General features: G+C 39.4%; 1 protein-coding gene across 1 annotated transcript in view; it reads left to right on the forward strand.

Annotated features, from left to right (window-relative positions):
• cemip (cell migration inducing hyaluronidase 1) overlaps positions 1–24,781 on the forward strand; it is a 217,928-nt gene that overhangs the window by 25,806 nt on the left and 167,341 nt on the right. The window lies entirely within an intron of this gene.

Here is a 24,781-nt window from a genome sequence, read left to right on the forward strand (position 1 = left end):
TAGAGGCAGAGGAGGGTGGGCCATTGCTTCACCATCTTCACATATTACTGAACAGTGCGCATCAAGGAGGATTTAGAAGTGGGTAGACGCAAAACTGAGGATTTAGAAGTGGGTAGATGCAAAACTGACTGAAAAAGAAGTGGATATATGCCATATACACGCATATACCCTGAACTACACCACTGCCAGCCTGTCTTTGACATTTCAGTCTCTGTTTGATGGACAAGTACAGCTATGTTTTCTTTTCTTTGCTTTGTAATTAGATGTTGCTGACTGATGTTGAAGTACTTATTGCACATTTATGAGTTCAACTATTTGTAACTTTATATCCTGCATGTGTCAACATGTCAAGGCTGAGTTTAAGCTTATTAAGATCATGCTGAAACTCAGCTGACTGTGTGCGGTCGTGCAAGTGTCAACAGGTCAGTGAATGGGGATCAAACTTGGGAAATGACAACAATGCAGTGGAACGTTTTCAGAATGGTAACCACAAGTGACATCTTGGCCAAGACAACATGGAGAACTTGAAGTTGATGAAATGTTCAAATTTCATGGCACCAAACATAGTGACAAAACTATAACAACAGTATTGGTCAAATACATTTTCACAGATAGACATACTGAAATCGTTGCAACAAGTTATTTTTTTCAATACAAAAATAAAATAAAAGCAGCATTCCAACTGTAAACCGTGGCAACCAAAATACAATTTCAAGCATGCAAGATCTCATAACATTTATTTAAAATATAAAATAACTTGACAACAGTGATTATGAACTAGAAAAATTCCCGCGGAAATTTTGAATGGGCCTGCTAACTCTTGCAACTCTTTTCAATGAGCTGAACAGTTTAAAATTTCAACCGTTGAAATCGCTCAAGAAATGTGGAAGTTAACCATAATCTACTAAAAGTATTACTGCCCCTTTAAGAAACATGCACATTCACGCAGACACATTTGATTATAACCAACATTTCAATGAGCTGAAAAGTTTAAAATTTAAACCATTGAAATCGCTCAAGAAATGTAAAAGTTAACCATAATCAAGATCAAATAAAGTATCTTACTGTCCCTTTAAGAAATATGCACATTCACGCACACACATTTGATTTTAACCAACATTTCAATGAGCTGAACAGTTTAAAATTTCAACCATTGAAATAGCTCAAGAAATGTAAAAGTTAACCATAATTAACAGTATGTTACTGCCCCTTTAAGAAACATGCACATTCACGCACACACATTTGATTTTAAGTAACATTTCAATGAGCTGAACAGTTTAAAATTCAAACCATTGAAATCGGTCAAGAAATGTGGAATCTACCATAATTAACAGTATCTCACTGCCCCTTTACAAAACATGCACATTCACGCACACACATTTGATTTTAAGTTGTGAGGAGACGTCACGCACCAACACTCCATTGATTTGTATAGGATTACGCTCACCTCAAACAAAAGCCTCTCGCGACTTAACGGTTGAAGATGCAGATTCCAGAAATGGCTCGTTAGAACGGCAAGGGTTTGGGGAACGCGAGCATGTTCTCAGTTTTTTAATCGGATGAAAAATGACCAAATGAGAGCAGGTTGAAAACTTATGATTGATCGAAAATGAAGAGGGAAAAAGGGCGAAAATTACATTGAAAAGAGATCAAAAATGTGCGACTTCTCCTCGCTTAAAGTGAAAATAAAGGTACTAAATGAAACCTTAGCCAAATAAAACTTAGTTCTTCAGAAAGCAGAGGCTTGTGGCTACAAAATGTGCGAATTTGATGTCTAGTGAGCAAAGATTGTGGCCATGGTGACGAGTTGAAGTGAAACTTTTGGAAATAGATTTTTTGGTTCCCGTCACTGAAGCCTTAATTGGGTATCAGAGTGGCGATTACACTCACTGTCTTTGAACCCGCACAGGGGGAAGAGCTTTCATTCCTTAATTTTTTTTTTGACACTGAGTTAAAGATGACAAAAATTCCAACAAAATGAGCTAATTTTCATATCAATCGGTTAACGTATGCGCGCGCAGCGTCTCTTTGAAAAAGGTGCTTGATGTGTGATTTTGTCTTTCCTTTTCCCATTCATTCCTATGGGACTTTTATTTGGGAGTTTTTTGGGAATAGCGTCGCCATGGTAACTGGGAATTCTTATAAAAATAATAGCGCACCGAGTCAGATCGAGCCGCATCGTTTGATACCTCATTTGTCCCGGTGCGATCTACGGTACGGGCCGCATTTTAGCAGAAAAAACGCGGAAGATTAAAAAATAAGAAGAAAAACTAGAAAAATTCCCGCGGAAATTTTGAATGGGCCTGCTAACTCTTGCAACTCTTTTCAATGAGCAGTTTAAAATTTCAACCGTTGAAATCGCTCAAGAAATGTGGAAGTTATAATCAACTAAAAGTATTACTGCCCCTTTAAGAAACATGCACATTCACGCACATACATTTGATTTTAACTAACATTTCAATGAGCTGAACAGTTTAAAATTTCAACCATTGAAATCGCTCAAGAAATGTAAAAGTTAACCATAATCAAGATCAAATAAAGTATCTTACTGTCCCTTTAAGAAATATGCACATTCACGCACACACATTTTATTTTAACCAACATTTCAATGAGCTGAACAGTTTAAAATTTAAACCATTGAAATCGGTCAAGAAATGTGGAAGTTAACCATAATCAACACTATGTTACTGCCCCTTTAAGAAACATGCACATTCACGCACACACATTTGATTTTAAGTAACATTTCAATGAGCTGAACAGTTTAAAATTCAAACCATTGAAATCGGTCAAGAAATGTGGAATCTACCATAATTAACAGTATCTCACTGCCCCTTTACAAAACATGCACATTCACGCACACACATTTGATTTTAAGTTGTGAGGAGACGTCACGCACCAACACTCCATTGATTTGTATAGGATTACGCTCACCTCAAACAAAAGCCTCTCGCGACTTAACGGTTGAAGATGCAGATTCCAGAAATGGCTCGTTAGAACGGCAAGGGTTTGGGGAACGCGAGCATGTTCTCAGTTTTTTAATCGGATGAAAAATGACCAAATGAGAGCAGGTTGAAAACTTATGATTGATCGAAAATGAAGAGGGAAAAAACGGCGAAATTTACATGGAGGAGATAGGCGCCAAAGTCCGACTTCTCCTCGCTTAAAGTGAAAATAAAGGTACTAAATGACACCTTAGCCAAATAAAACTTAGTTTTTCAGAAAGCAGAGGCTTGTGGCTACAAAATGTGCGAATTTGATGTCTAGTGAGCAAAGATTGTGGCCATGGTGACGAGTTGAAGTGAAACTTTTGGAAATATATTTTTTGGTTCCCGTCACTGAAAGCTTAATTGGGTATCAGAGTGGCGATTACACTCACTGTCTTTGAACCCGCACAGGGGGAAGAGCTTTCATTCCTTAATTTGTTTTTTGACACTGAGCTAAAGATGGGAAAAATTCCAACAAAATGAGCTAAAATTCATATCAATCGGTTAACGTATGCGCGCGCAGCGTGTCTTTGAAAAAGGTGCTTGATGTGTGATTTTGTCTTTCCTTTTCCCATTCATTCCTATGGGACTTTTATTTGGGAGTTTTTTGGGAATAGCATCGCCATGGTAAGTGGGAATTCTTAGAAAAATAATGCCGCATCGAGTCAGATCGAGCCGCATCGTTTGATACTTCATTTGTCCCGGTGCGATGTACGGTACGGGCTGCATTCTTGCGGAAAAAACTGTGGAAGATTAAAAAATAAGAAAAATAAGAATAAAAAAAATAAACCCTTTTTCTAGGATAGTAATATGTGCCTGCTTGCTCCGCAAGCAGCAGCTTCGCTGCTGCTTGCTCCGCTTAGCAGGCCCATAACTAGAAAAATTCCCGCGGAAATTTTGAATGGGCCTGCTAACTCTTGCAACTCTTTTCAATGAGCAGTTTAAAATTTCAACCGTTGAAATCGCTCAAGAAATGTGGAAGTTATAATCAACTAAAAGTATTACTGCCCCTTTAAGAAACATGCACATTCACGCACACACATTTGATTTTAAGTAACATTTCAATGAGCTGAACAGTTTAAAATTCAAACCATTGAAATCGGTCAAGAAATGTGGAATCTACCATAATTAACAGTATCTCACTGCCCCTTTACAAAACATGCACATTCACGCACACACATTTGATTTGAAGTTGTGAGGAGACGTCACGCACCAACACTCCATTGATTTGTATAGGATTACGCTCACCTCAAACAAAAGCCTCTCGCGACTTAACGGTTGAAGATGCAGATTCCAGAAATGGCTCGTTAGAACGGCAAGGGTTTGGGGAACGCGAGCATGTTCTCAGTTTTTTAATCGGATGAAAAATGACCAAATGAGAGCAGGTTGAAAACTTATGATTGATCGAAAATGAAGAGGGAAAAAACGGCGAAATTAACATGGAGGAGATAGGCGTCAAAGTCCGACTTCTCCTCGCTTAAAGTGAAAATAAAGGTACTAAATGACACCGTAGCCAAATAAAACTTAGTTCTTCAGAAAGCAGAGGCTTGTGGCTACAAAATGTGCGAATTTGAGGTCTAGTGAGCAAAGATTGTGGCCATGGTGACGAGTTGAAGTGAAACTTTTGGAAATAGATTTTTTGGTTCCCGTCACTGAAGCCTTAATTAGTCACACTCTAAATAGGCGACTTTTCCCCTTTGCTCACTGTCTTTGAACCCTCACAGGGGGGAGAGCTTTCATTCCTTAAAATTTTTTTTGACACTGAGCTAAAGATGACAAAAATTCCAACAAAATGAGCTAATTTTCATATCGGTCGGTTAATGTATGCGCGCGCAGCGTGTCTTTGAAAAAGGTGCTTGATTGGAGTTGATCTCTTTCGGATTCCCATTCATTCCTATGGGACTTTATTTGGGAGTTTTTTGGGAATAGCGTCGCCATGGTAACTGGGAATTCTTAGAAAAATAATGCCGCACCGAGTCAGATCGAGCCGCATCGTTTGATACCTCTTTTGTCCCGGTGCGATCTACGGTTCGGGCCCTATTTTTGCGGAAAAGTCGCTGGAAGATAATATAAAAACTAGAAAAATTCCCGCGGAAATTTTGAATGGGCCTGCTAACTCTTTTCAATGAGCTGAACAGTTTAAACTTTCAACCATTGAAATCGGTCAAGAAATGTGCAAGTTAACCATAATCAACAGTATGTTACTGCCCCTTTAAGAAACATGCACATTCACGCACACACATTTGATTTTAAGTAACATTTCAATGAGCTGAACAGTTTAAAATTTCAACCATTGAAATCGCTCAAGAAATGTGCAAGTTAACTAAAATCAACAGTATGTTACTGCCCCTTTAAGAAACATGCACATTCACGCACACACATTTGATTTTAACTAACATTTCAATGAGCTGAACAGTTTAAAAATTCAACCATTGAAATCGCTCAAGAAATGTGCAAGTTAACCATAATCAAGATCAAATAAAGTATCTTACTGTCCCTTTAAGAAATATGCACATTCACGCACACACATTTGATTTTAACCAACATTTCAATGAGCTGAACAGTTTAAACTTTCAACCATTGAAATGGGTCAAGAAATGTGGAAGTTAACCATAATCAACACTATGTTACTGCCCCTTTAAGAAACATGCACATTCACGCACACACATTTGATTTTAAGTAACATTTCAATGAGCTGAACAGTTTAAAATTCAAACCATTGAAATCGGTCAAGAAATGTGGAATCTACCATAATTAACAGTATCTCACTGCCCCTTTACAAAACATGCACATTCACGCACACACATTTGATTTAAGTTGTGAGGAGACGTCACGCACCAACACTCCATTGATTTGTATAGGATTACGCTCACCTCAAACAAAAGCCTCTCGCGACTTAACGGTTGAAGATGCAGATTCCAGAAATGGCTCGTTAGAACGGCAAGGGTTTGGGGAACGCGAGCATGTTCTCAGTTTTTTAATCGGATGAAAAATGACCAAATGAGAGCAGGTTGAAAACTTATGATTGATCGAAAATGAAGAGGCAAAAACGGCGAAAATTACATTGAAAAGAGATCAAAAATGTGCGACTTCTCCTCGCTTAAAGTGAAAATAAAGGTACTAAATGACACCTTAGCCAAATAAAACTTAGTTCTTCAGAAAGCAGAGGCTTGTGGCTACAAAATGTGCGAATTTGATGTCTAGTGAGCAAAGATTGTGGCCATGGTGACGAGTTGAAGTGAAACTTTTGGAAATATATTTTTTGGTTCCCACCACTCAGACCTTAATTAGTCACGCTCTAACTGATGCAAGAAAGGCGACTTTCACCCCTTTGCTCACTGTCTTTGAACCCTCACAGGGGGGAGAGCTTTCATTCCTTAAAATTTTTTTTGACACTGAGCTAAAGATGACAAAAATTCCAACAAAATGAGCTAATTTTCATATCGGTCGGTTAATGTATGCGCGCGCAGCGTGTCTTTGAAAAAGGTGCTTGATTGGAGTTGATCTCTTTCGGATTCCCATTCATTCCTATGGGACTTTATTTGGGAGTTTTTTGGGAATAGCGTCGCCATGGTAACTGGGAATTCTTATAAAAATAATAGCGCAGCGAGTCAGAGCGAGCCGCATCGTTTGATACCTCTTTTGTCCCGGTGCGATCTACGGTTCGGGCCGCATTTTTGCGGAAAAGTCGGTGGAAGAATAAAAAAGAAAAAAAACTAGAAAAATTCCCGCGGAAATTTTGAATGGGCCTGCTAACTCTTGCAACTCTTTTCAATGAGCTGAACAGTTGAAAATTTCAACCGTTGAAATCGGTCAAGAAATGTGGAAGTTAACCATAATCTACTAAAAGTATTACTGCCCCTTTAAGAAACATGCACATTCACGCACACACATTTGATTTTAACTAACATTTCAATGAGATGAACAGTTTAAAATTTCAACCATTGAAATCGCTCAAGAAATGTAAAAGTTAACCATAATCAAGATCAAATAAAGTATCTTACTGCCCCTTTAAGAAACATGCACATTCACGCACACACATTTGATTTTAACCAACATTTCAATGAGCTGAACAGTTTAAAATTTCAACCATTGAAATCGGTCAAGAAATGTGGAAGTTAACCAAAATCAACAGTATGTTACTGCCCCTTTAAGAAACATGCACATTCACGCACACACATTTGATTTTAACTAACATTTCAATGAGCTGAACAGTTTAAAATTCAAACCATTGAAATCGGTCAAGAAATGTGGAATCTACCATAATTAACAGTATCTCACTGCCCCTTTACAAAACATGCACATTCACGCACACACATTTGATTTTAAGTTGTGAGGAGACGTCACGCACCAACACTCCATTGATTTGTATAGGATTACGCTCACCTCAAACAAAAGCCTCTCGCGACTTAACGGTTGAAGATGCAGATTCCAGAAATGGCTCGTTAGAACGGCAAGGGTTTGGGGAACGCGAGCATGTTCTCAGTTTTTTAATCGGATGAAAAATGACCAAATGAGAGCAGGTTGAAAACTTATGATTGATCGAAAATGAAGAGGCAAAAAGGGCGAAAATTACATTGAAAAGAGATCAAAAATGTGCGACTTCTCCTCGCTTAAAGTGAAAATAAAGGTACTAAATGACACCTTAGCCAAATAAAACTTAGTTCTTCAGAAAGCAGAGGCTTGTGGCTACAAAATGTGCGAATTTGATGTCTAGTGAGCAAAGATTGTGGCCATGGTGACGAGTTGAAGTGAAACTTTTGGAAATAGATTTTTTTGGTTCCCGTCACTGAAGCCTTAATTGGGTATCAGAGTGGCGATTACACTCACTGTCTTTGAACCCGCACAGGGGGAAGAGCTTTCATTCCTTAATTTTTTTTTTGACACTGAGTTAAAGATGACAAAAATTCCAACAAAATGAGCTAATTTTCATATCAATCGGTTAACGTATGCGCGCGCAGCGTCTCTTTGAAAAAGGTGCTTGATGTGTGATTTTGTCTTTCCTTTTCCCATTCATTCCTATGGGACTTTTATTTGGGAGTTTTTTGGGAATAGCGTCGCCATGGTAACTGGGAATTCTTATAAAAATAATAGCGCACCGAGTCAGATCGAGCCGCATCGTTTGATACTTCATTTGTCCCGGTGCGATGTACGGTACGGGCTGCATTCTTGCGGAAAAAACTGTGGAAGATTAAAAAATAAGAAAAATAAGAATAAAAAAAATAAACCCTTTTTCTAGGATAGTAATATGTGCCTGCTTGCTCCGCAAGCAGCAGCTTCGCTGCTGCTTGCTCCGCTTAGCAGGCCCATAATAATAAACCCTTTTCTAGGGTGGATAGTAATATGTGCCTGCTTGCTCCGCAAGCAGCAGCTTCGCTGCTGCTTGCTCCGCTTAGCAGGCCCATAACTAGAAAAATTCCCGCGGAAATTTTGAATGGGCCTGCTAACTCTTTTCAATGAGCTGAACAGTTTAAACTTTCAACCATTGAAATCGCTCAAGAAATGTGCAAGTTAACCAAAATCAACAGTATGTTACTGCCCCTTTAAGAAACATGCAAATTCACGCACACACATTTGATTTTAAGTAACATTTCAATGAGCTGAACAGTTTAAAATTCAAACCATTGAAATCGGTCAAGAAATGTGGAATCTACCATAATTAACAGCATCTCACTGCCCCTTTACAAAACATGCACATTCACGCACACACATTTGATTTTAAGTTGTGAGGAGACGTCACGCACCAACACTCCATTGATTTGTACCAAAATCAACACTATGTTACTGCCCCTTTAAGAAACATGCACATTCACGCACACACATTTGATTTTAAGTAACATTTCAATGAGCTGAACAGTTTAAAATTCAAACCATTGAAATCGGTCAAGAAATGTGGAATCTACCATAATTAACAGTATCTCACTGCCCCTTTACAAAACATGCACATTCACGCACACACATTTGATTTTAAGTTGTGAGGAGACGTCACGCACCAACACTCCATTGATTTGTATAGGATTACGCTCACCTCAAACAAAAGCCTCTCGCGACTTAACGGTTGAAGATGCAGATTCCAGAAATGGCTCGTTAAAACGGCAAGGGTTTGGGGAACGCGAGCATGTTCTCAGTTTTTTAATCGGATGAAAAATGACCAAATGAGAGCAGGTTGAAAACTTATGATTGATCGAAAATGAAGAGGGAAAAAACGGCGAAATTAACATGGAGGAGATAGGCGTCAAAGTCCGACTTCTCCTCGCTTAAAGTGAAAATAAAGGTACTAAATGACACCGTAGCCAAATAAAACTTAGTTCTTCAGAAAGCAGAGGCTTGTGGCTACAAAATGTGCGAATTTGATGTCTAGTGAGCAAAGATTGTGGCCATGGTGACGAGTTGAAGTGAAACTTTTGGAAATAGATTTTTTGGTTCCCGTCACTGAAGCCTTAATTAGTCACACTCTAAATAGGCGACTTTTCCCCTTTGCTCACTGTCTTTGAACCCTCACAGGGGGGAGAGCTTTCATTCCTTAAATTTTTTTTTGACACTGAGCTAAAGATGACAAAAATTCCAACAAAATGAGCTAATTTTCATATCGGTCGGTTAATGTATGCGCGCGCAGCGTGTCTTTGAAAAAGGTGCTTGATTGGAGTTGATCTCTTTCGGATTCCCATTCATTCCTATGGGACTTTATTTGGGAGTTTTTTGGGAATAGCGTCGCCATGGTAACTGGGAATTCTTATAAAAATAATAGCGCAGCGAGTCAGATCGAGCCGCATCGTTTGATACCTCTTTTGTCCCGGTGCGATCTACGGTTCGGGCCCTATTTTTGCGGAAAAGTCGCTGGAAGATAATATAAAAATAATATTAAACACTTTTCTAGGGTGGATAGTAATATGTGCCTGCTTGCTCCGCAAGCAGCAGCTTCGCTGCTGCTTGCTCCGCTTAGCAGGCCCATAATAAAAAAAATAAACCCTTTTTCTAGGATAGTAATATGTGCCTGCTTGCTCCGCAAGCAGCAGCTTCGCTGCTGCTTGCTCCGCTTAGCAGGCCCATAATAATAAAAATAAGAAGAATAAACACTTTTCTAGGGTGGATAGTAATATGTGCCTGCTTGCTCCGCAAGCAGCAGCTTCGCTGCTGCTTGCTCCGCTTAGCAGGCCCATAATTATCATGCAATGATAATTCTGTTGGGTCACAAAAAAACTAGCCTGGATAAATTAATGGTACCTTTTTTAGAAAAAAAAAAAGGCAGGACCTTTTGAGGCAATCACTGCATAAAAATTATTTAATTAACGCTCAAGAGACTAGTATACCTTGGCCCACTTTCATAAGAAAACTGCCTCAGCTGTTTTAGCTTTCAACTCCTTCCACAAAGGTTCTATGGGATTTTATTTTTTATTTTTTTACTTTCCTGTCGAATTAGTCATAGGGCTGAGACCAAGCTTAGTGGCACTCAGCAGCACATATTGGTCTAGAATGTCTTGACATTCTTGAGATTTCTTCTCGGTAAAGTGATTGTATGTTTCATATGTGACCCGCTCCGGCAAAATGGTCCGGATGTCGGAAGGATGTTTATCCAGCTACACACGAAAATGTACAGTTTGCACGAAAAGGTCGATTTTTAGATTTCTTCACAAATAGCCTCCTTGGGGTCCCAGCAGCACAAAGGTAAAAAAATGTAATAGAAGTGTATGAAAATAAGCAATTATTAGACAGTATGCATCGTAACCAAGTAGTGTTTTTTGCCTTGCTGCTAGCTAGCGCCGCATCTTGCACCTGTTTATTAAAACCAACCCGGATTTCCTCTCCTTAAACGGAATTCACAGATGGTTTATATAAATGTTGTGAGTATAAGCGGTTCTGATAATGGTTGGATGGATGGACATAGCAACCAAAAAAAGTCGAAGTCCACCATAATGAATGCATGGTTTTTCCTGTGCCACCTCCAACTAATTTGTTCGCAACTTCCAGCCTGAGCCACTGATATCGCTCAACACAGCGCTCCAGCTGTGTTGATTGAGCTCAGCAGCAACGCATTTTAACTGCAGTTGCAGTGTTGCGCCATTAGGGAGGCGCTATATCAACAGCAGTGCACTGGAAAGACCTGAAGCAACAACCGAAGAAGAAACAGACTTTTTTTTTTTTCTCCCCCCTTCTAAAAAAACAAAACTTTAAAGTACCAAAGAAGAAACAGATCATGGAGCAACCGTTGCACATGCTCATTTCCTGATTGTGAGGCAGAGGTGGCACACTCCAGCCATCGACAAAGTCATAAAAACACAGTATATACAATAAACATAATAGTGTTTTACAACAATGCTGAATAGATTTACGATTTATCATGTACTAGTGGATGCATTTTTAATGAATGTAGTTAAAAAATGGCAACAAATTAATGACAACTTTGTATTCATTTAATTTCTAGTCCCTGATCGTAAAATGGCAGCTGGAGGGTGGTCGATAATGGTATAGGTCACCGCCGCGAGTACCGATTAAAATAAGACTGGTATTGGCACCGATACCGATACCTGGTATCGGTAGACATCCATTATAGTCAGGGTGATACCACCTCTGCCTCAATTTGAGCCAGGAAGAACCCTGGAATGTATGAATGAATGACGCGCACATCATAACACGCCATCATATCTTAGAAGAGCGTCGTCACAGTCCGGTTACGTGCTTTGTAATCCAGAGATAATCTTCAATTCCGGGATCTCTTTCTTAATGAATCAATTTCTACTTTTAATTTAAATGACTACATTCACACTAAGGCATGGCCACTGACGAGGTGCAAGCGTTGAGGAGTCAACACATTGTCAGGTGCTGTTACTCGATCTGCGTTGCTGTCACTGACATGACTGACACAGCAAGTCCGGATGAGTAAACTTCTTCCACATACACAATATCACTATTTCTCTCAAGTATTGTTCACAATCCAGTTTTAGGCCCCGTCCAGACGGAAGAAAAGCCGGCTTCGTTCCTCAAACAAATCTCGTACACACAGAAGCATTTAAAGACTTGCGTGTGTCCAAAAGCCTTTTAACGGCTGTAATGTATATGCCAAGTCTGGAGTGGCGCTGTAGCGCGGCCACAGGGAGTTAACGGAAAGCGTAGAAGAAGAATCAGCGAAGAAGACGAACACTTTTTATTTGAACTTTATTGCAATCTACAGAACAAACATGGCTTTGCATGTATCAATACAACATGAAAAAGACAAACACAGGAGAAGTGACAATGGCGGGTGATAAAATATTTTGCGCAAAACGACTACGACACGGCTATCCTCCATTGTTGTTGACAGACTGACGGTTCGCGCACAGTCACGCGAGAATTGGCGCATACGTCATCAATCTGCGACAATGCGTCGTCATCGAGCTGCGACCATTACGTCATCACTGGAGCAGTATCCTGCATATGGTGTCCAGACGGATGCATACGGGGCGCGTTTTGAAATCTTTCCATTCTGGAGCCCAGCTTCAAAAGTGATCGGTTTCAAGCTCCGAAACCGCGCCATCGTGTGGATGAACGGCCTGAACGGTATGAAATTTATGAGGATACATTGAAACTGGCTTTCGTGTGGACGGGCCTAAATATGTGATAGTAGCACTTCTCCTTTGCTGAGATAATCCATCCCACCTCACAGGTGTGCCATATCAAGATGCTGATAGGCACCATGATTAGTGTGCCTTAGACTGCCCACAATAAAAGGCCACTCTGAAAGGTGCAGTTTTATTTAATTTTATTTTTTTATTTGTGGCAGTCGGCTCCAATCAGGTCTGAGTAATTTTCTGAGTCCCCAGAACCCCCCTAAAAAATAAATACAATAAATAAACTAGAAAAATTCCCGCGGAAATTTTGAATGGGCCTGCTAACTCTTGCAACTCTTTTCAATGAGCTGAACAGTTTAAAATTTCAACCGTTGAAATCGCTCAAGAAATGTGCAAGTTAACCATAATCAAGATCAAATAAAGTATCTTACTGTCCCTTTAAGAAATATGCACATTCACGCACACACATTTGATTTTAACCAACATTTCAATGAGCTGAACAGTTTAAAATTTAAACCATTGAAATCGGTCAAGAAATGTGGAAGTTAACCAAAATCAACAGTATGTTACTGCCCCTTTAAGAAACATGCACATTCACGCACACACATTTGATTTTAAGTAACATTTCAATGAGCTGAACAGTTTAAAATTCAAACCATTGAAATCGGTCAAGAAATGTGGAATCTACCATAATTAACAGTATCTCACTGCCCCTTTACAAAACATGCACATTCACGCACACACATTTGATTTTAAGTTGTGAGGAGACGTCACGCACCAACACTCCATTGATTTGTATAGGATTACGCTCACCTCAAACAAAAGCCTCTCGCGACTTAACGGTTGAAGATACAGATTCCAGAAATGGCTTGTTAGAACGGCAAGGGTTTGGGGAACGCGAGCATGTTCTCAGATTTTTAATCGGATGAAAAATGACCAAATGAGAGCAGGTTGAAAACTTATGATTGATCGAAAATGAAGAGGGAAAAACGGCGAAAATTACATTGAAAAGAGATCAAAATAGTGCGACTTCTCCTCGCTTAAAGTGAAAATAAAGGTACTAAATGACACCGTAGCCAAATAAAACTTAGTTCTTCAGAAAGCAGAGGCTTGTGGCTACAAAATGTGCGAATTTGATGTCTAGTGAGCAAAGATTGTGGCCATGGTGACGAGTTGAAGTGAAACTTTTGGAAATAGATTTTTTGGTTCCCGTCACTGAAAGCTTAATTGGGTATCAGAGTGGCGATTACACTCACTGTCTTTGAACCCGCACAGGGGGAAGAGCTTTCATTCCTTAATTTTTTTTTTGACACTGAGCTAAAGATGGGAAAAATTCCAACAAAATGAGCTAAAATTCATATCAATCGGTTAACGTATGCGCGCGCAGCGTCTCTTTGAAAAAGGTGCTTGATGTGTGATTTTGTCTTTCCTTTTCCCATTCATTCCTATGGGACTTTTATTTGGGAGTTTTTTGGGAATAGCGTCGCCATGGTAACTGGGAATTCTTATAAAAATAATAGCGCACCGAGTCAGATCGAGCCGCATCGTTTGATACCTCATTTGTCCCGGTGCGATCTACGGTACGGGCCGCATTTTAGCAGAAAAAACGCGGAAGATTAAAAAATAAGAAGAAAAACTAGAAAAATTCCCGCGGAAATTTTGAATGGGCCTGCTAACTCTTTTCAATGAGCTGAACAGTTTAAAATTTCAACCATTGAAATCGCTCAAGAAATGTAAAAGTTAACCATAATCAACAGTATGTTACTGCCCCTTTAAGAAACATGCACATTCACGCACACACATTTGATTTTAAGTAACATTTCAATGAGCTGAACAGTTTAAAATTCAAACCATTGAAATCGGTCAAGAAATGTGGAATCTACCATAATTAACAGTATCTCACTGCCCCTTTACAAAACATGCACATTCACGCACACACATTTGATTTTAAGTTGTGAGGAGACGTCACGCACCAACACTCCATTGATTTGTATAGGATTACGCTCACCTCAAACAAAAGCCTCTCGCGACTTAACGGTTGAAGATGCAGATTCCAGAAATGGCTCGTTAGAACGGCAAGGGTTTGGGGAACGCGAGCATGTTCTCAGATTTTTAATCGGATGAAAAATGACCAAATGAGAGCAGGTTGAAAACTTATGATTGATCGAAAATGAAGAGGGAAAAAACGGCGAAATTAACATGGAGGAGATAGGCGGCAAAGTCCGACTTCTCCTCGCTTAAAGTGAAAATAAAGGTACTAAATGACACCTTAGCCAAATAAAACTTAGTTTTTCAGAAAGCAGAGGCTTGTGGCTACAAAATGTGCGAATTTGATGTCTAGTGAGCAAAGATTGTGGCCATGGTGACGAGTTGAAGTGAAACTTTTGGAAATAGTTTTTTTGGTTCCCGTCACTGAAGCCTTAATTAGTCACACTCTAAATAGGCGACTTTTCCCCTTTGCTCACTGTCTTTGAACCCTCACAGGGGGGAGAGCTTTCATTCCTTAATTTTTTTTTTGACACTGAGCTAAAGATGACAAAAATTCCAACAAAATGAGCTAAAATTCATATCGGTCGGTCAACGTATGCGCGCGCAGCGTGTCTTTGAAAAAGGTGCTTGATTGGAGTTGATCTCTTTCGGATTCCCATTCATTCCTATGGGACTTTATTTGGGAGTTTTTTGGGAATAGCGTCGCCATGGTAACTGGGAATTCTTATAAAAATAATAGCGCAGCGAGTCAGATCGAGCCGCATCGTTTGATACCTCTTTTGTCCCGGTGCGATCTACGGTTCGGGCCCTATTTTTGCGGAAAAGTCGCTGGAAGATAATATAAAAATAATATTAAACACTTTTCTAGGGTGGATAGTAATATGTGCCTGCTTGCTCCGCAAGCAGCAGCTTCGCTGCTGCTTGCTCCGCTTAGCAGGCCCATAACTAGAAAAATTCCCGCGGAAATTTTGAATGGGCCTGCTAACTCTTGCAACTCTTTTCAATGAGCTGAACAGTTTAAAATTTCAACCGTTGAAATCGCTCAAGAAATGTGCAAGTTAACCATAATCTACTAAAAGTATTACTGCCCCTTTAAGAAACATGCACATTCACGCACATACATTTGATTTTAACTAACATTTCAATGAGCTGAACAGTTTAAAATTTAAACCATTGAAATCGGTCAAGAAATGTGGAATCTACCATAATCAACAGTATGTTACTGCCCCTTTAAGAAACATGCACATTCACGCACACACATTTGATTTTAACTAACATTTCAATGAGCTGAACAGTTTAAAATTTCAACCATTGAAATCGCTCAAGAAATGTGGAAGTTAACCATAATCAACACTATGTTACTGCCCCTTTAAGAAACATGCACATTCACGCACACACATTTGATTTTAAGTAACATTTCAATGAGCTGAACAGTTTAAAATTCAAACCATTGAAATCGGTCAAGAAATGTGGAATCTACCATAATTAACAGTATCTCACTGCCCCTTTACAAAACATGCACATTCACGCACACACATTTGATTTTAAGTTGTGAGGAGACGTCACGCACCAACACTCCATTGATTTGTATAGGATTACGCTCACCTCAAACAAAAGCCTCTCGCGACTTAACGGTTGAAGATGCAGATTCCAGAAATGGCTCGTTAGAACGGCAAGGGTTTGGGGAACGCGAGCATGTTCTCAGTTTTTTAATCGGATGAAAAATGACCAAATGAGAGCAGGTTGAAAACTTATGATTGATCGAAAATGAAGAGGCAAAAACGGCGAAAATTACATTGAAAAGAGATCAAAAATGTGCGACTTCTCCTCGCTTAAAGTGAAAATAAAGGTACTAAATGACACCTTAGCCAAATAAAACTTAGTTCTTCAGAAAGCAGAGGCTTGTGGCTACAAAATGTGCGAATTTGATGTCTAGTGAGCAAAGATTGTGGCCATGGTGACGAGTTGAAGTGAAACTTTTGGAAATATATTTTTTGGTTCCCACCACTCAGACCTTAATTAGTCACGCTCTAACTGATGCAAGAAAGGCGACTTTTACCCCTTTGCTCACTGTCTTTGAACCCGCACAGGGGGGAGAGCTTTCATTCCTTAATTTTTTTTTTGACACTGAGCTAAAGATGACAAAAATTCCAACAAAATGAGCTAATTTTCATATCGGTCGGTTAACGTATGCGCGCGCAGCGTGTCTTTGAAAAAGGTGCTTGATTGGAGTTGATCTCTTTCGGATTCCCATTCATTCCTATGGGACTTTATTTGGGAGTTTTTTGGGAATAGCGTCGCCATGGTAACTGGGAATTCTTATAAAAATAATAGCGCAGCGAGTCAGAGCGAGCCGCATCGTTTGATACCTCTTTTGTCCCGGTGCGATCTACGGTTCGGGCCCTATTTTTGCGGAAAAGTCGCTGGAAGATAATATAAAAACTAGAAAAATTCCCGCGGAAATTTTGAATGGGCCTGCTAACTCTTTTCAATGAGCTGAACAGTTTAAAATTTCAACCATTGAAATCGGTCAAGAAATGTGGAAGTTCACCATAATCAAGATCAAATAAAGTATCTTACTGTCCCTTTAAGAAACATGCACATTCACGCACACACATTTGATTTTAACCAACATTTCAATGAGCTGAACAGTTTAAAATTTCAACCATTGAAATCGCTCAAGAAATGTAAAAGTTAACCATAATCAAGATCAAATAAAGTATCTTACTGTCCCTTTAAGAAATATGCACATTCACGCACACACATTTGATTTTAACCAACATTTCAATGAGCTGAACAGTTTAAAATTCAAACCATTGAAATCGGTCAAGAAATGTGGAATCTACCATAATTAACAGTATCTCACTGCCCCTTTACAAAACATGCACATTCACGCACACACATTTGATTTTAAGTTGTGAGGAGACGTCACGCACCAACACTCCATTGATTTGTATAGGATTACGCTCACCTCAAACAAAAGCCTCTCGCGACTTAACGGTTGAAGATGCAGATTCCAGAAATGGCTCGTTAGAACGGCAAGGGTTTGGGGAACGCGAGCATGTTCTCAGTTTTTTAATCGGATGAAAAATGACCAAATGAGAGCAGGTTGAAAACTTATGATTGATCGAAAATGAAGAGGGAAAAAGGGCGAAAATTACATTGAAAAGAGATCAAAAATGTGCGACTTCTCCTCGCTTAAAGTGAAAATAAAGGTACTAAATGAAACCTTAGCCAAATAAAACTTAGTTCTTCAGAAAGCAGAGGCTTGTGGCTACAAAATGTGCGAATTTGATGTCTAGTGAGCAAAGATTGTGGCCATGGTGACGAGTTGAAGTGAAACTTTTGGAAATAGATTTTTTGGTTCCCGTCACTGAAGCCTTAATTGGGTATCAGAGTGGCGATTACACTCACTGTCTTTGAACCCGCACAGGGGGAAGAGCTTTCATTCCTTAATTTTTTTTTTGACACTGAGTTAAAGATGACAAAAATTCCAACAAAATGAGCTAATTTTCATATCAATCGGTTAACGTATGCGCGCGCAGCGTCTCTTTGAAAAAGGTGCTTGATGTGTGATTTTGTCTTTCCTTTTCCCATTCATTCCTATGGGACTTTTATTTGGGAGTTTTTTGGGAATAGCGTCGCCATGGTAACTGGGAATTCTTATAAAAATAATAGCGCACCGAGTCAGATCGAGCCGCATCGTTTGATACCTCATTTGTCCCGGTGCGATCTACGGTACGGGCCGCATTTTAGCAGAAAAAACGCGGAAGATTAAAAAATAAGAAGAAAAACTAGAAAAATTCCCGCGGAAATTTTGAATGGGCCTGCTAACTCTTGCAACTCTTTTCAATGAGCAGTTTAAAATTTCAACCGTTGAAATCGCTCAAGAAATGTGGAAGTTATAATCAACTAAAAGTATTACTGCCCCTTTAAGAAACATGCACATTCACGCACATACATTTGATTTTAACTAACATTTCAATGAGCTGAACAGTTTAAAATTTCAACCATTGAAATCGCTCAAGAAATGTAAAAGTTAACCATAATCAAGATCAAATAAAGTATCTTACTGTCCCTTTAAGAAATATGCACATTCACGCACACACATTTTATTTTAACCAACATTTCAATGAGCTGAACAGTTTAAAATTTAAACCATTGAAATCGGTCAAGAAATGTGGAAGTTAACCATAATCAACACTATGTTACTGCCCCTTTAAGAAACATGCACATTCACGCACACACATTTGATTTTAAGTAACATTTCAATGAGCTGAACAGTTTAAAATTCAAACCATTGAAATCGGTCAAGAAATGTGGAATCTACCATAATTAACAGTATCTCACTGCCCCTTTACAAAACATGCACATTCACGCACACACATTTGATTTTAAGTTGTGAGGAGACGTCACGCACCAACACTCCATTGATTTGTATAGGATTACGCTCACCTCAAACAAAAGCCTCTCGCGACTTAACGGTTGAAGATGCAGATTCCAGAAATGGCTCGTTAGAACGGCAAGGGTTTGGGGAACGCGAGCATGTTCTCAGTTTTTTAATCGGATGAAAAATGACCAAATGAGAGCAGGTTGAAAACTTATGATTGATCGAAAATGAAGAGGGAAAAAACGGCGAAATTTACATGGAGGAGATAGGCGCCAAAGTCCGACTTCTCCTCGCTTAAAGTGAAAATAAAGGTACTAAATGACACCTTAGCCAAATAAAACTTAGTTTTTCAGAAAGCAGAGGCTTGTGGCTACAAAATGTGCGAATTTGATGTCTAGTGAGCAAAGATTGTGGCCATGGTGACGAGTTGAAGTGAAACTTTTGGAAATATATTTTTTGGTTCCCGTCACTGAAAGCTTAATTGGGTATCAGAGTGGCGATTACACTCACTGTCTTTGAACCCGCACAGGGGGAAGAGCTTTCATTCCTTAATTTGTTTTTTGACACTGAGCTAAAGATGGGAAAAATTCCAACAAAATGAGCTAAAATTCATATCAATCGGTTAACGTATGCGCGCGCAGCGTGTCTTTGAAAAAGGTGCTTGATGTGTGATTTTGTCTTTCCTTTTCCCATTCATTCCTATGGGACTTTTATTTGGGAGTTTTTTGGGAATAGCATCGCCATGGTAAGTGGGAATTCTTAGAAAAATAATGCCGCATCGAGTCAGATCGAGCCGCATCGTTTGATACTTCATTTGTCCCGGTGCGATGTACGGTACGGGCTGCATTCTTGCGGAAAAAACTGTGGAAGATTAAAAAATAAGAAAAATAAGAATAAAAAAAATAAACCCTTTTTCTAGGATAGTAATATGTGCCTGCTTGCTCCGCAAGCAGCAGCTTCGCTGCTGCTTGCTCCGCTTAGCAGGCCCATAACTAGAAAAATTCCCGCGGAAATTTTGAATGGGCCTGCTAACTCTTGCAACTCTTTTCAATGAGCAGTTTAAAATTTCAACCGTTGAAATCGCTCAAGAAATGTGGAAGTTATAATCAACTAAAAGTATTACTGCCCCTTTAAGAAACATGCACATTCACGCACACACATTTGATTTTAAGTAACATTTCAATGAGCTGAACAGTTTAAAATTCAAACCATTGAAATCGGTCAAGAAATGTGGAATCTACCATAATTAACAGTATCTCACTGCCCCTTTACAAAACATGCACATTCACGCACACACATTTGATTTGAAGTTGTGAGGAGACGTCACGCACCAACACTCCATTGATTTGTATAGGATTACGCTCACCTCAAACAAAAGCCTCTCGCGACTTAACGGTTGAAGATGCAGATTCCAGAAATGGCTCGTTAGAACGGCAAGGGTTTGGGGAACGCGAGCATGTTCTCAGTTTTTTAATCGGATGAAAAATGACCAAATGAGAGCAGGTTGAAAACTTATGATTGATCGAAAATGAAGAGGGAAAAAACGGCGAAATTAACATGGAGGAGATAGGCGTCAAAGTCCGACTTCTCCTCGCTTAAAGTGAAAATAAAGGTACTAAATGACACCGTAGCCAAATAAAACTTAGTTCTTCAGAAAGCAGAGGCTTGTGGCTACAAAATGTGCGAATTTGAGGTCTAGTGAGCAAAGATTGTGGCCATGGTGACGAGTTGAAGTGAAACTTTTGGAAATAGATTTTTTGGTTCCCGTCACTGAAGCCTTAATTAGTCACACTCTAAATAGGCGACTTTTCCCCTTTGCTCACTGTCTTTGAACCCTCACAGGGGGGAGAGCTTTCATTCCTTAAAATTTTTTTTGACACTGAGCTAAAGATGACAAAAATTCCAACAAAATGAGCTAATTTTCATATCGGTCGGTTAATGTATGCGCGCGCAGCGTGTCTTTGAAAAAGGTGCTTGATTGGAGTTGATCTCTTTCGGATTCCCATTCATTCCTATGGGACTTTATTTGGGAGTTTTTTGGGAATAGCGTCGCCATGGTAACTGGGAATTCTTAGAAAAATAATGCCGCACCGAGTCAGATCGAGCCGCATCGTTTGATACCTCTTTTGTCCCGGTGCGATCTACGGTTCGGGCCCTATTTTTGCGGAAAAGTCGCTGGAAGATAATATAAAAACTAGAAAAATTCCCGCGGAAATTTTGAATGGGCCTGCTAACTCTTTTCAATGAGCTGAACAGTTTAAACTTTCAACCATTGAAATCGGTCAAGAAATGTGCAAGTTAACCAAAATCAACAGTATGTTACTGCCCCTTTAAGAAACATGCACATTCACGCACACACATTTGATTTTAAGTAACATTTCAATGAGCTGAACAGTTTAAAATTCAAACCATTGAAATCGGTCAAGAAATGTGGAATCTACCATAATTAACAGTATCTCACTGCCCCTTTACAAAACATGCACATTCACGCACACACATTTGATTTTAAGTTGTGAGGAGACGTCACGCACCAACACTCCATTGATTTGTATAGGATTACGCTCACCTCAAACAAAAGCCTCTCGCGACTTAACGGTTGAAGATGCAGATTCCAGATATGGCTTGTTAGAACGGCAAGGGTTTGGGGAACGCGAGCATGTTCTCAGTTTTTTAATCGGATGAAAAATGACCAAATGAGAGCAGGTTGAAAACTTATGATTGATCGAAAATGAAGAGGGAAAAAACGGCGAAATTAACATGGAGGAGATAGGCGAGAAAGTCCGACTTCTCCTCGCTTAAAGTGAAAATAAAGGTACTAAATGACACCTTAGCCAAATAAAACTTAGTTTTTCAGAAAGCAGAGGCTTGTGGCTACAAAATGTGTGAATTTGATGTCTAGTGAGCAAAGATTGTGGCCATGGTGACGAGTTGAAGTGAAACTTTTGGAAATAGATTTTTTGGTTCCCGTCACTGAAGCCTTAATTGCATATCAGAGTGGCGATTACACTCACTGTCTTTGAACCCGCACAGGGGGAAGAGCTTTCATTCCTTAATATTTTTTTTGACACTGAGCTAAAGATGGGAAAAATTCCAACAAAATGAGCTAAAATTCATATCAATCGGTGAACGTATGCGCGCGCAGCGTGTCTTGGAAAAAGGTGCTCGTTTGGAGTTGATATCCCATTCATTCCTATGGGTTTTTCCTTCCTTGAATTTTGGGTGGTTTTTTGGGAATAGCGTCGCCATGGTAACTGGGAATTCTTATAAAAATAATAGCGCAGCGAGTCAGAGCGAGCCGCATCGTTTGATACCTCATTTGTCCCGGTGCGATCTACGGTTCGGGCCGCATTTTTGCGGAAAAGTCGGTGGAAGAATAAAAAAGAAAAAGAAAAATAATAAACCCTTTTCTAGGGTGGATAGTAATATGTGCCTGCTTGCTCCGCAAGCAGCAGCTTCGCTGCTGCTTGCTCCGCTTAGCAGGCCCATAACTAGAAAAATTCCCGCGGAAATTTTGAATGGGCCTGCTAACTCTTTTCAATGAGCTGAACAGTTTAAACTTTCAACCATTGAAATCGGTCAAGAAATGTGCAAGTTAACCATAATCAACAGTATGTTACTGCCCCTTTAAGAAACATGCACATTCACGCACACACATTTGATTTTAAGTAACATTTCAATGAGCTGAACAGTTTAAAATTTCAACCATTGAAATCGCTCAAGAAATGTGCAAGTTAACTAAAATCAACAGTATGTTACTGCCCCTTTAAGAAACATGCACATTCACGCACACACATTTGATTTTAACTAACATTTCAATGAGCTGAACAGTTTAAAAATTCAACCATTGAAATCGCTCAAGAAATGTGCAAGTTAACCATAATCAAGATCAAATAAAGTATCTTACTGTCCCTTTAAGAAATATGCACATTCACGCACACACATTTGATTTTAACCAACATTTCAATGAGCTGAACAGTTTAAACTTTCAACCATTGAAATGGGTCAAGAAATGTGGAAGTTAACCATAATCAACACTATGTTACTGCCCCTTTAAGAAACATGCACATTCACGCACACACATTTGATTTTAAGTAACATTTCAATGAGCTGAACAGTTTAAAATTCAAACCATTGAAATCGGTCAAGAAATGTGGAATCTACCATAATTAACAGTATCTCACTGCCCCTTTACAAAACATGCACATTCACGCACACACATTTGATTTAAGTTGTGAGGAGACGTCACGCACCAACACTCCATTGATTTGTATAGGATTACGCTCACCTCAAACAAAAGCCTCTCGCGACTTAACGGTTGAAGATGCAGATTCCAGAAATGGCTCGTTAGAACGGCAAGGGTTTGGGGAACGCGAGCATGTTCTCAGTTTTTTAATCGGATGAAAAATGACCAAATGAGAGCAGGTTGAAAACTTATGATTGATCGAAAATGAAGAGGCAAAAACGGCGAAAATTACATTGAAAAGAGATCAAAAATGTGCGACTTCTCCTCGCTTAAAGTGAAAATAAAGGTACTAAATGACACCTTAGCCAAATAAAACTTAGTTCTTCAGAAAGCAGAGGCTTGTGGCTACAAAATGTGCGAATTTGATGTCTAGTGAGCAAAGATTGTGGCCATGGTGACGAGTTGAAGTGAAACTTTTGGAAATATATTTTTTGGTTCCCACCACTCAGACCTTAATTAGTCACGCTCTAACTGATGCAAGAAAGGCGACTTTCACCCCTTTGCTCACTGTCTTTGAACCCTCACAGGGGGGAGAGCTTTCATTCCTTAAAATTTTTTTTGACACTGAGCTAAAGATGACAAAAATTCCAACAAAATGAGCTAATTTTCATATCGGTCGGTTAATGTATGCGCGCGCAGCGTGTCTTTGAAAAAGGTGCTTGATTGGAGTTGATCTCTTTCGGATTCCCATTCATTCCTATGGGACTTTATTTGGGAGTTTTTTGGGAATAGCGTCGCCATGGTAACTGGGAATTCTTATAAAAATAATAGCGCAGCGAGTCAGAGCGAGCCGCATCGTTTGATACCTCTTTTGTCCCGGTGCGATCTACGGTTCGGGCCGCATTTTTGCGGAAAAGTCGGTGGAAGAATAAAAAAGAAAAAAAATAATAAACCCTTTTCTAGGGTGGATAGTAATATGTGCCTGCTTGCTCCGCAAGCAGCAGCTTCGCTGCTGCTTGCTCCGCTTAGCAGGCCCATAACTAGAAAAATTCCCGCGGAAATTTTGAATGGGCCTGCTAACTCTTTTCAATGAGCTGAACAGTTTAAACTTTCAACCATTGAAATCGCTCAAGAAATGTGCAAGTTAACCAAAATCAACAGTATGTTACTGCCCCTTTAAGAAACATGCAAATTCACGCACACACATTTGATTTTAAGTAACATTTCAATGAGCTGAACAGTTTAAAATTCAAACCATTGAAATCGGTCAAGAAATGTGGAATCTACCATAATTAACAGCATCTCACTGCCCCTTTACAAAACATGCACATTCACGCACACACATTTGATTTTAAGTTGTGAGGAGACGTCACGCACCAACACTCCATTGATTTGTACCAAAATCAACACTATGTTACTGCCCCTTTAAGAAACATGCACATTCACGCACACACATTTGATTTTAAGTAACATTTCAATGAGCTGAACAGTTTAAAATTCAAACCATTGAAATCGGTCAAGAAATGTGGAATCTACCATAATTAACAGTATCTCACTGCCCCTTTACAAAACATGCACATTCACGCACACACATTTGATTTTAAGTTGTGAGGAGACGTCACGCACCAACACTCCATTGATTTGTATAGGATTACGCTCACCTCAAACAAAAGCCTCTCGCGACTTAACG

The sequence above is a fragment of the Leptonotus elevatus genome, chromosome 3 (genome assembly GCF_054856555.1).
Source record: "Leptonotus elevatus isolate MCC_2025b chromosome 3, RoL_Lele_1.0, whole genome shotgun sequence".
In the NCBI taxonomy this organism is placed as follows: domain Eukaryota; kingdom Metazoa; phylum Chordata; class Actinopteri; order Syngnathiformes; family Syngnathidae; genus Leptonotus; species Leptonotus elevatus.